Source organism: Nicotiana tomentosiformis, chromosome 5 (assembly GCF_000390325.3).
Source record: "Nicotiana tomentosiformis chromosome 5, ASM39032v3, whole genome shotgun sequence".
NCBI lineage: Eukaryota > Viridiplantae > Streptophyta > Magnoliopsida > Solanales > Solanaceae > Nicotiana > Nicotiana tomentosiformis.
This window is the reverse complement of record NC_090816.1, coordinates 128208904-128222859: the sequence shown is the minus strand read 5'-3', so window position 1 is coordinate 128222859 and position 13956 is coordinate 128208904.

Sequence of the window (13956 nt, the reverse complement as noted above, 5' to 3'; positions counted from 1 at the left end):
AAAAATATCCTTTAAAATTTGAGTGATCATTTTATCCTTGAAAAATAAATTTTTATTAAATGATTTCAATGTTTTTACCCTTCAAGCAATTAGTACAAGTAACATGTTTGTACATGTTAAATATTTGAGAGAAATTCTATTGTAGAAAAATTGTGGTGAGGCATTATTGAACTCACACCTCTTCTATCTATAAAACCAATGGACTAAGACTATTTTTTGTTGAGTAAAATGATAATTAATATTATTTATTCTCCGCTCTTCTATAAATATGGACACTGCTTGGAAAAAATCATGCGTACGCCCCTATATATGTATATGTATATATATCGCAGCTTTTCAGAATAAGTCAATTAATCTAAATCTGAAAGCAAATGAATAGACAACTATGTATACATTAATAACCCGCCCGCCCCAGTAATTCATTTAAACCTATCCTAAACAACATCAGTGGTTTTGCACAGATCCGGCGACCTCTGTTTTGTTGCCTCCGTTCGTCGCTGCACTATTGAAGTGGCGTTTTGACAAGACAATTTGCTTCCCCACCGGAAATGGCACTAACCTCGGCATCTCTATGTTTGGGACTGATTTTTGAAACTTGTGTGGTTTATTGTTATTTAGTGATGATTTACAACTGTTATTGTTGCTTGTGTTTGTGATTGTTTTCGTGTGGGTTCGATTTTTCGGGCCACTTCCATTATTGTACTTTAGCGTTATTCCGATACTTGTTGTCGTGGAACCAACGTCGCTAGCCCAAGATTGCCATGGCCTCTTCTTATCTTTTTCATATTGATTAAGATTAGTCCAAAGTTCTCTTTTTCGGCGAGTTTGATCGGAAGTAATTTTCAGTAGTTAAATAACTTTATGACCATTTTTAATGACTGTTTCGGTTGGTTTAAATTCTGATTTTGCTGGTTTTATGGTAGTTGTGCTCACCGCTGGATCTCATTTCCCTTTTGAATAATTGTTCTTTGATGTGGATATTTCCCAGCCCCGCTCGTCACTCTGAGCATATGATTATTCCCAGCCCCGTAGGTTTAAATGAATTTGTGGGGCGGGCGGGTCAGTAATGGGGCGGATTACGGGTGGGTTAGAGATTAGGGCTGTATTTTAATTTTGACCAATAAAAATATAACACATGGATTACATTTTTTTTTAAAACAAAATTAATAGAAGACTGTTAGAAATAAAGGCATAACTGATCCAGAAGATAAACGGTAAGTGTTTTTTCATTCAAAAAAGTTAAAGGAGGGCTTTAGTGTACCAAATCCAATCCTTCAGGGTACTTTAGGCCTTTTCCCGTGTTTAATTGATGTTTAAGAGTTTGATCTATCACATTAAAGTAAAGCGCTGAAATTTTGTTTCAACAACTTTTGACATGATTTTTTTTTCATCGGGGTAATATCAATTGACGTGTTGCTTTTATAGACAATCAGATAGAACTCTGCTAAGAATTGCACCAATACAAATGAAGTGTAACGATCCGGCCGGTCGTTTTGAGAATTTAAGCTCCGTTCGGCAGCATAAGGTCTTGAACAGCTTCATATTATGTGTATTGACTTGCGTACGTGGTAGAATTCAGTTACTGAATGATCCGGCGTGATTTAGGATACTTGGTCCCTAAAACGAAAGTTTAAGTCTTAGGATTTTGACCGTAGTCGAAACTGCATGAAGACGACTCCAGAATGAAGTTCTGTCCGTTCCGTTAGCTCCGTTGGGTGATTTTGGACTTAGGAGCGTGTCCGGACTGTGAATTTGAGGTATGTAGCTGAGTTAGGCTTGAAATGGCAAAAGTTCATTTTTTGGAGATTTTGACCGGAAGTGGACTTTTTGATATCGGGGTCGGAATGCGATTCCGAGAGTTGGAACAGCTCTGTTATGTTATTTAGGACTTGCCTGCAAAATTTGACGTCATTCCGGGCTAGTTAGATTGGTTTCAGCACGAGTTTTCAAAGTTGGAAGTTTTGGAAGTTCATAAGTTCGATTCGTGGTGCGATTTGTATTTTCAGCGTTGTCTGATATGATTTGAGACCTCGAGCGAGTCCGTGTTAGGTTATGGGACTTGTTGGTATGTTTAGACGGGGTCCCGGGGCCTCGGGTGAGTTTCGGATGGGCTACGGGTCATTTCCCCCTATTTTGAACTATTGTTATCTATCATCTAGTTTCCTTCATCATGTTCGCGTCCTTGCCTTCGCGTTCGCGATGTATTATTTTGGAGGGTGAAATATTTCCTCTTCGTGTTCGCAGTCACCCTCTCGCATTTGCGAAGGTCTGCCACCCCCTTCTTCGCGTTCACATTCCCTATCTCGCGTTCGCGAAGTGCAAACCAGGCCCTGGGCACTGGTGATCATTTTCTTCTTCGCGTTTGCGTGTCGCTTACGCGTTCGCGTAGCTATTCCATTACACTCTTCGCGTTTGTGTACTACCTCACGCGTTCGTGAAGACTAGTCATTGGGCCATCATATTTTTCCTCTCCGCGTTCGCGAACGTGTTGTCGCGTTCGCGAACGTGTTATCGCGTTCGCAAAGAACAACTGGGCAGCTTTTGTTTTTCTTCTTCGCGAACGCGTCCCTTTCTCAGCGTTCGCGATGCACAAAACACCTGGGCAGAATATAAAGTCCTCTATTCCGAGGTCTTGCCATTTTTACCATATTTGGAGTTCTAGAGCTCGGTTTTGAGCGATTCTTTGTGAGTTTCTCAAGCAAATTGATTGGGTAAGTGTTTTTCACCTAGAATTTATTATATTCTGTTATTCTATCTTTATTTTTATCATTTAATTTGTATTTTGAGTTGAGAAAAATATTGGTTTTTGAAGAAAGTTTCCAAAATAAAAAATCATGATTTGAGGGAGGAAATGGTATCGAAATTTGATAATTTTTGTATGGTTGGACTCATATCGGAATGAGTGTTCGGGTTTTGTAAAATTTGTCGGGTTTCGAGATGCAGGCCCGGGGGTCGACTTTTGGACCGTTTTTTAGATTTTGATAAAGATTGAGACTTTATAATCCATAATAGTCTCTTATGAGTTTTATTTGTGCTTTGAAGTTATTTTGATTAGATTTGAGCCGTCCGGAGGTCATTTCACCCGAGAAGTTCATTTTTGAGTATCGGTCTGTCTTCTTTGAGGTAAGTATCTCGCCTAACCTTGTGTGGGGGAATTTTCCTTAGGATTTGAGTCTTCTATGTTGATTGTAGTCCATGTACGCGATGTGACGAGTACGTGCCCAAACTTATTTGTGAAAAGTTGGCCTTTTAGGATTCTTAGGTCCTTACATTCACCGAGTATGAAGTTGTTCTTGATGTGATTAAGTCTCTATTTACTAGTTTTACCTCTACATGCTTTAATTAGAATTAATTGCTTCAGGATTCACTCTTATTGCCTATTTGACTCTTATTAGACTTAACTGAAGATTTTACCTCCTCTGTTGTCATGCTATCTTTTCATAACTGCTTATCTTTATTTGGAATTAATATTATTTCATCCTATAATTATTCAGTCTTAATTGAGGTTATGATTATTTTTTCGCTGCTTATCCTTAATTGAATTGTTGAATATCCTTCGTAATTTTCTCAACCTTAAAAGAAGTTTAGATATCCTATATCTCAGTCGACTTATTTTATTTGGAATTATTTGACTTGTGTTAGCTTCCCTGTTGTTGAGGTGTATATTGTGGGATCGTTGCTACACATTTGTTTTCCCTTGTTGAGTTGTTCTCTTTACGCCTAGCATTCCAGAATTTGGTTATTCCTTGTGAATTGGTTCTACATTTTCTTGTGATTTAAAAGTTCTTGAGTTGATTTACTTGTCGTACTTTGTATTATTATTATTGTTGTTGTTGTATTTGTTTGTGGTGATGCACAAGGTTTCTGCCGTGCTATTGTTACTATTGATATTTACACATGTGGCGTGACAAGGTGGGTATATATATATATATATATATATATATATATATATATATATATATATATATATATATATCCCACATATATATATATATATGTGTGTGTGTGTGTGTGTGTGTGGGTTGCGCATATGGCGAGACAAGGTGGGAGCATTGTTATGCACGTGTGGCAAGACAAGGTGGGCACTTACTTTATTATTGCACACGTGGCGAGACAAGGTGGGTTGTGTCAGGGATTGATTTGTGATTGATTTGTGATGGCCTAGGGGCATTCTTGTTGTTGATATTGTGTAGTGGTACGCTTGCCTGTGTGAGCTTTATCATGTGAAAGCTGTGAGAAAATATTCTACGTGTTGTCCGTTCTTTTTCCTTATGACTATTTGCCTGTATAGACTATGTTAGGACACTTGCACAAGCATACACATAGTTAAGCGCTTTTATCGAATAAGAGGTGTTCTTGATATTGTTGAGCATAGATGTTCACCCTTGTTTACTTGCCTTCTATGGGAGAATGACTCTATTGGCACGCGAGTCGTCAATGGAGATATGAGATGTTATGAGGGCACAAAATGCCAAGTGTTAGGGTTCAGGTATCGAGACCCGTGAGTTGTGATTTGTCCGAGGTTCGGTACCTCGTGGAGTTGTTGACTAAAACCTGATGTAAAAGCGGTTGTAGTTGCTGAGTTATTACTTATCCTTGCTGTATTTGTGATTCCGGATTTAGGTTGTGTGCCATTCACTTTTCTATATCATTTTTATGGTATTCCCCTGATACTTGTTGTTTCCTTTCTTATTGCCATTTCGGTATTGTGAGCCATAGTGCATAGTCTTTATGTAGACATCATATTTCTGTTGTTCATATACTTATACATGTTCAGTTTATTAGACCAGTGGGTGTCTTGACTGTTCCTCGTCACTACTCCACCGAGGTTAATCTTGATACTTACTCGGCACCGATGTGGTGTGCTCATTTTACACTTCTGCACATTTATTTTTTGTGCAGATCCAAGTATTTGTTCGTTTGTAGCCACGCCAGTCGTTGCTGTGGAGACTCAAGGTAAACTTGCTGCTGCGTTAGCACACTTCGGAGTCACCTTCAAGTTTTTATTTTACAGTGTTTATTCTTATTTCTGGACAGCTTTATTTAGAAGTTTTCTAGCAAACACTTTGTAGAGCTTATGACTTGTACTACCGATTTTGGGAATTGTAAATTTTAAGAGATTTCTATTTCAAATTGTTAGGTGCTATTTAAATAATATTGTTGTTTCGATAAATGTTAGGCAAGACTAGGTTCCCTCATGATACCCAAACGGAGGGAAAATTGGGTCGTGACATGAGGTAGGCGACATTTCTTTCTAACATGATTCTTTTTCCTTTGACATAATTTTTGTAATTTTCTTTTTCCTAAGTAATTTCCTATTTTATTGTGTAATCGACGTTGCGTATCGGGGACATGGCCTTTGACAGAAGGGTATACAGGTCGAAGATTATGGTAGAATGATAATAGGTTGTTGCTTGTTTTTGTTATCTGTTCCAGTTTTATTAAGGCTTGCTGACTAGTACATTATCTTCGATTTGTAAAATGCTAGTATTAGGGTTATTTTTAGTATTATCTTCCGCTTCGATTTTCTAGTAGGTACCTGTGTTACTGCTTGTTGCTATTGCTAGTGCTTTTTATTTTTTAAATTTTCGGTTCATATATTGTTGATATCGTTTTCTTGACCTTGTTGATATTTACTTGCTCTTATTCTTTCTCTCGAGCCGAGGGTCTTTCAGAAACAACCTCTCTACCTCTCCAAGGTAGGGGTAAGATCTGCGTACACATTACCCTCCCCATACCCCACTTGTAGGATCCCACCGGTTTGTTATTGTTATTGTGTAATCGATGCTGCATGAAGGCTTCCTCAAGTACATTTAATTATCACATGTTTACTTCTTACCTAGTCATAGAGACTAGGTGCCATCACGACGCCTGTGGTGGGATTTTGGGCCGTGACAGTAAGCCAAGTGCAATTACATTTCAAGCCATTTTTTTAAATATGAATTAAATAGGTAATCGAAACCAACAACGGAAACAAATATGAAAACCTCCCAAGACTGGTAATACTGAGTTACGAACTCTAACTAAATTATGAAATGATCTCAAGGATCGAATACTCAATACTGTTTGAATAATAATTAACAGTACAATAAAATGAAAAGACTCCAAGGAACTGCGACGACCAAGCAGCTCTACCTCGAATCCTTGCGACCCCACTTTAACTCTGTCCGAGTTCGATAGCTCCAATACCTGGCTCTGTACAAAAATATGCAGAAGTGTAGTATAAGTACACCACGGTCGGCACCCAATAAGTATCAAGACTAACCTCAGTGGAGTAGAGACGAGGTACAGTCAAGACACTCACTAGTCTAATAACCTGTGCAATATAGTATACAAAATAATAGAAAACAAATAACAATAAGGGCAACACAAATCAACCATTAATATTGCTCAACAAATGATAAATATAAGTACACCCAATTAAATCAAGTCCTTCAAATAAATACCTTTCACATATAAGTCTTCCAAATAAATGTCTTTCAAATATAATTCTCTCGAATAAATATCTTACAAATATAAGTCATTCAGAAAACTCTCTTTCAAATATAATTTCTTCAAGTAAATATCTTTCAAATATAATTCTTTTAATAAATCTCTTTCAAATATAATTTCCCCAAATAAATATCTTTCAAATATAATTCTTTCAATAAATCTCTTTCAAATATAATTTCCTCAAGTAAATATCTTTCAAATAAAAGTCACCCTGTGAAACCTCATTTAAAAATCATAAAATATGGGTCTCAATCCACTTTCATATTTCCACGGCACTTCATGTCCATAATTAAATCATCATATTTCTCTAGCACCTCGTGCCCTCTTTTCATATCACATCTGTACGGACAATTCACGTGCCAATAAAAATTATTATTTACTCACAGCACCTCGTGTCCACATTTCTTTTCATAATCCGCCTGACAATAGTCATAAGCTCCCAATTTCAACATAAATCAGACTATTATCAGTTTACCAACAACAAGATAAATTGCACATAATATAAAAATAAATACAAGAAAAATCCCAACATCACATGAAAAATTACCAACACAATAACTCCACATCATCACATATCATCCCTGACAATAGCCACCCTTATGTCTTCTGTATCCACTCTTATCACTCCTATAATAGCCTCCCTTATCCCTCCGCCCTGACGATATCAATAGCCACCCTTATCGCTCTTATAGCCACCATTATCGCTCAGCCCAAACAATATCCCAACAAATATAATAACAGTGAAATGCCTCCCTTATACACACACAATATCAACAGTGGAATGCCACCCTTATATCCTCAAATAATAATAATTCAAATAACGCAACAATTTACACGAAATATTATCACGGCATGGTCATATAAAAACAAATTCAACAAATGTGAATTTAGGCATAGTAAATAGATAATTAAATAAATGCCAACAATTAACCAATTTACTACACAATATACACAAGATTTTAACTCAATAAATTTTGCACATATAAGACCGAGTATGTACTCGTCACCTCGCGCACACGACTTTTCATATTTCACAAATGGCACATAAATGTCGATACCTAAGGGGTAATTTCCCCACTCAAGATTAGGCAAGATACTTACCTTTTTGAAGTTATGCCGATATTCCGAAATCGCCTTCTTGCTTGAATTGACCTCCGGACAACTCAAATCTAATCCAATTCTGGATAATAATACCCGACTTAAAAATATATTCCAAAAAGTCAATGCGGGATTCGCCTCTTGGAACCCGACATAATTTTCATAAAGTCCGAACACTCATTCCGATACGAGTTCAACCATATCAATTTTATCAAATTTTGATAACAACTCGACCTCCAAATCTTAAATTTTCGTTTTTGGAAGATTTTGCCAAAATCTTTATTTCTTCCATTAAAATCCGAATTAAACGATGAATATAATCATAGATTCTTGAAATATAAACACTTTAGGATATAGAACACTTGCTCCAATCCATATGGTGAAAATCGCCTCAAAAATCGCTTCAATCCGAGTTCCATAGCTTCAAATATGTTAAAAATAGCTGAAACCTCGAAATATAGCTATTGCCCAGGTATTTACTCTTCGCGATCGCGAAGCACAACTTTTCTGAGCCCAAAATTTGCCTTTCGCGAAGAATAAGTGCCTAGCTCTTCCACACAGCCTCTAGTATAATGGTCATAACCTTTTGTACAAAACTCCAAATTGCAAATGGTTTAATTTTCTGAAAACTAGACACCAAAGGCTACAACTTTTATGTTTTACTTATCTCTGAGTTCCTTATAGATTGCGAGATATAAGCTGCCAAAATTAGCCTTGTGCAACACAAATTTCTTCTTAGAGATTTCCAAACTCTTCCCAGACAACCTGTAGTATATCTACCATAATATTTTGTACACAACTCCAAATGCCAAATGGTTTGATCTTCTGAATACTAGACACAAAGGGCTACATCTTTTATATTTGGATCATCTCCAAATTCCTTATAGATTGCGATATATAAGCTTCTAAAGTCGGGTTAGTGCAGCAGGATTTTCTTCTACGCGATCGCGAAAAAGCTTTCGCGATCGCGATTCACAGTGTCCAAATAGTAAAATTGCTCTTCGCGATCGTGACCTTTGTCCGCTATCGCGATGCATACCTCTGCGGCCAAAAACCAGCAACTAAAAAATGGCTTAGAAATGGTCTGAAACCACCCCAAAACTCACCTGAGCCACTCGGGACCCCGTCCGAACATACCAACAAGTCTCAAAACATATTACGGATTTAGTCGAAACCTCAAATCACATCAAACAATGCTAAAAGCACGAATCATACCCCAATTCAAGCTTAATGAAACTAAAAAATTTTAATTTTTACATTCGATGACGAAACCTATCAAATCAAGTCCGATTGACCTCATATTTTGCACACAAGTCAACTCCCCGGTCAAACTTCCAACTTAAACTTCCTATTTTTGCCATTTCAAGCCTAATTTAACTACGGGCTTCCAAATAATTTTTCGGACACACTCCTAAGTCCAAAATCACCATACGAAGCTATTGGAATAATCAAAACTCTATTCTGGGGTCGTTTACTCAAAAGTCCAACTTTGGTCAACTCTATTCATTTAAGCTTCAAAAATGAGAAATATTCTTTCAATTTAATCCTGAATCATCCGAAAACCAAACTCGACCACACACGCAAGTCATAATACACTTCACAAAGTTACTCATGACCTTAAGTCATTGAACGAGACACTAATCCTTAGAACGACAAATCGGGTCGTTACATTCTCTTCCTCTTAAACATACGTTCGTCCTCGAACGTGCCGAGAATATTTTTGAGGATATTAAATTACTGAGTGTATTATTATACACATACCCGCGAGTGATTCTACTTCACCGTAAATGTAACATGGATCCGACAATGCCACCTCAGTTGAGATTATTTCTTTTATCCTCATTTATAAACTTTGAAGCTAATTTCCCACACTCCAATAAATTTTTAAAAAGGCCTGATTTTCATATTAACACATGGTGTTAGTCTCAACCGGCTGTAGCAATATTTTGCCTACACACATATTATACGTATGCCCATAACTATATCTCTAGTCATAATATTTGTTCATAATCAATTACAACATCGTCTATTAACCCCATGTTAACAAAAATCTCATTTCAAACCTTCACCTAACTAACAATGTGACACGAGGCATGAAGACCTCATAATTATTTACCTGAGTTAACGAGTCACATTTAACGCCACCTGGGCACTCACCTCGTAGGTTAAAACTCAATAATTACAACACGAATTTGACAAATTATGCATAGAGAAATTCATACAAGAATTTTGAAATAAGCCTAACAGGCATGACTCCCTATAAGTACTATAGTACAAATTTAATTTCACAAAGGGAGAATTTAAACTCATAAAATTTTTGCCACAATGACCTCGTCCTTATATAACTTCCACCGTGGCTTGTAGCCCAGTTTAAATATTTTACATCATATAAAAATGCGAGGATCTCGTCCTCAACTCCGAATCGCAAGTATTTTGCACATTGTGCCAACTGAGATTTTTCCATTCCCTTTCTTTCTTATTTTTAATAAATTCCGTAAATAATTTTCACAACATATAATGAACCCCTATACCGGTAGGGCATATAATTCTTAAAATTATAATCAATTATCCCGAAATTATATCAAAACCCACTGTAGTGAGTAACAGAAAGTCACTTTTGGACTTATAACCCTCAATAGTGTGCAAAACAACATGATAGACACAGTCTAACACCATCAAATCTCCCAACAAGAATAAACACGTGAGTGGTGTACAAATCACAGACTCGCCCTATATGGAGCACGATAGGAGGTCTCACCTCGATAATCAGAATTGAATCAAAATAAGAATAGTACTCCTTTTATTATAAATTAAATCATGCATGTACGATACCATCTGGTATATTGGCCTCAGCCAAGTCATAGAAAATATATCAACGGGTTGGGCCTCTCCTTTTAGGATGCCTTCTACCCGTCTGTCCTCCACCTGTATATGACTGTGCATGTGGGGTAGTAACTAGAATAGAGCATGTAGCCTAAATATTCTAATAAAATCCGACTCTCCCAAGTCTGGGCAATCTTTCATGATGTGCCTAGTATCATCATACTATAACAACCCCTCTGCGGGTTCGACTGCTCATACTAAGTCAGTGCCGGATAACTGGAATAACCATTATAGGAACCCCGTGCCGGTGGTGCATTAAAAGAACTTACTGTAGCACCCAGAGTATTCTGAAATTGTTTCTATGATCCCTCTGGTACTGAAATGTAGAATTATTAAGGACGCAGGAATACCGCAAGTCCTAGCATCATCCCATACAAATCTCACCTCTTAGTCATATACAAGTTTCGGAGAACCTTTCAATACCACATAAATACATCTCAGGACAAAAGTCATATAACACATGACTCCACAATCTGATCGTTGATAGGGGACTCCCCTCACTTAGCACGAATCCATAGGACATATTCCGTTGATTCACAATACTAACCTTCATCACTCGTAGGACACCGGTCATAAGACACCTCAAGCCATTTATTTGGCGCATGTCATCCTCGTGACAGTTAAACTCGCTTCCTCCAGTGCCTTGGCTGCTATTATGTACCCTTCGCTAAATAGAAATACCATACGAACTATATAGTCTCTAATACCACCAACTATTTCAGATCTACATCCACCTCGTGACCCTACCACGATTGTGACGATTAGGTAATTAATTAAACCTTCTTAAGATCATACTTATCAACCAGATGTTAGAACCTGATGCACCCCAATGTGCATAACTAAATGATCTCTCAATACTTACGCATCCTTGATCTGGACGACACGTTGTAACAATGGTTGAGCAACCCTGGCTCCCTTATAACCCTTCTGTAGTATCACGAACCATTGGCGCATAGTTGATACTGAGTGCACAATTTCATACATGAGTGGATGCAAAAGAACATAAAATATATGCTTCAAGCTGAATAAATACCACACGATAAGGAATGAAAGAAGTGAATTTTTTTCCTATTAGCTCTGTAGCCTCTCGAAGATAAGTACAGGCGTCTCCGTACCGATCCGCAAGACTCTACTAAACTCGTTTGTGACTCGTAGAACCTTTGAACCTAGAGCTCTGATACCAACTTGTCACGACCCAAAATCCCACAACAGGCATCGTGATGGCACTTAGTCTCTAAGACTAGATAAGTGTAACGACCCGACTTGTCGTTTTAAGAATTAACGCCCCGTTTAATGACTTAAAGTCTCGAGAAACCTAGTAATAAGTATTATGACCCGCGGGTTTGGTCGAGTATGAATTTTCGGAAGATTCAGAATTTAATTAAAAGAACAATTCTTATTTAGAAGCTTAAATGGAAAGAGTTGACTGGAGAGTTGACTTTTGAGCAAACAACTCCGGAATGGAATTGTGATAATGTCAATAGCCTTGTATGGTGATTATGGACTTAGTAGCGTGTCCGGAAAATTATTTGGAGGTCCGTAGTGGAATTAAGCTTGAAATGGCGAAAGTTAATTTTTTGGAAAGTTTGACCAAGGGGTTAACTTTTAGATATCGGGGTTGGAATCCGATTCTGGAAATTTGAATGGCTTCTTTGTGTCATTTATGAATTGTGTGAAAAGTTTGAAGTCATTCCGGTTTGATTTGGTACATTTCAGCGCAAAATATAGAAGTTGGAAGATTTGAAAACTCATAATTCGATTCGATGCGCGATTCATAAATTCGGTGTTGTTTGACGTGGTATGAAGCCTCGACTAAGTTCGTATTGTATTTTGGGACATTGTGGTATAATTGGTTAAGGTCTCGAGGGCCTCGAGTGGATTTCGGAAGGTAAACGGAATGAATTTCGGACAAAGAGGGTTGCTGGAAATTTCTGTTGCAGAGCTGTTCGCCAGAAATTTCTGGTGCGTGGAGCCAATTTTGGAAGCTTATATCTCGCAATCGATAAGGAATTTAAAAATATTTAAAACATAAAAGTTGTAGCCCTTTGATTCAACTTTCCATAAAGTTAAACCATTAATTATTTGGACATTTATACAGAATGTTATGATGGATTGAATGAAGGTTGGTAGAGCAGTTACACCAGAAATTTCTGATGTATGGAACCGATTTTGGAAGCTTATATCTCGCAATTCATATGGAATCGGAAAATTATTAAAACATGAAAGTAGTAGTCTTTTGATTCTAATTTCCAGAAAGTTAAACCATTTATCATTTGGACATATGTACATAAAGTTATGATTGATTGAATAAAGACTAGTGCAAGCAAGTTTTGGTGTGGACTTTTAGTGACGGAAAATGGACTTTTAGTGACGGATTGGCAAAAACTTAACGACCAAACATGGTCATTTCCTTCATTTTATTTTGGATTTTTGGAGCACGGTTCTTGGGCGATTTTTGGGCGATTTTTACGGGAAAATATTGGGGTAAGTGTTCCTTATCCTATATTGATTATATTTCATGATTTCATACTCATTTACATCATGAATCCGTGAATTTATGGAAGAAAATCAAGATTTTTGCAAAATCTTCCAAAAATAAAAATTTAAGATTTGGAGGTCGAGTTGTTATCGGAATTTGATAAAATTGGTATGGGTGGACTCATAATTGAATGGATTGTCAGATTTTGTGAGTTTCGTCGGATTCCGAGACGTGGGCCCCACAGTCTAATTTTGAGTTAAATTTCGGATTTTGTTGGAAAATTAGTATTTTCATATAGAATTATTTCCTATAATTAGTATTCACTGAATTGAATTAATTTGGTTAGATTTGAGCTGTCCGGAGGTCAATTCAAGCAAGAAGACGATTTTGGAATATCGGCCTAACTTCAAAAAGGTAAGTATCTTACTTAACCTCGAGTGGGGGAATTACCCCTTAGGCATCGAGTCTTATATGCCATTTGTGAAATGTGAAAAAGTCGTGTACGCGAGGTGACGAGTACGTACTCGGTCTTATATGTGAAAAATTCATTGAGTTAAAGTCTTGGGCAAATTGTGTAGTAATTTGGATAATTGTTAGCATTTATTAAATCATCTATTTGCCATGCCTAAATCCTTATTGTTGAATTTGTTTTTATATGATAATTTGATGTGATTGTTACTGAAAATTTATGTAATTTCGTGACTATTGTTGGTATGCTATTTCTTGGAAATTAAATTTCAATATGAATTTTCCCTATGCAAATAATTAATTTAACAAGGTTAAGAAGAAGTGTTAATATAATTATCTAGATTTGGATTAATGAAGGCTTTGCTTTATGCTGAGTAATTTCTATCTCTATTGATTGTTTTTGGGTGTTATACACATTGTGTGGAGTCTTCGGCTATTTGTTGTGAAATCAATTGATTTGGTTGTATCTTTGGAATTTTGGTTGTGGTCACTGGACAAATTGTGATATGAATTGATTTTGTTATGTTGCCATAGTA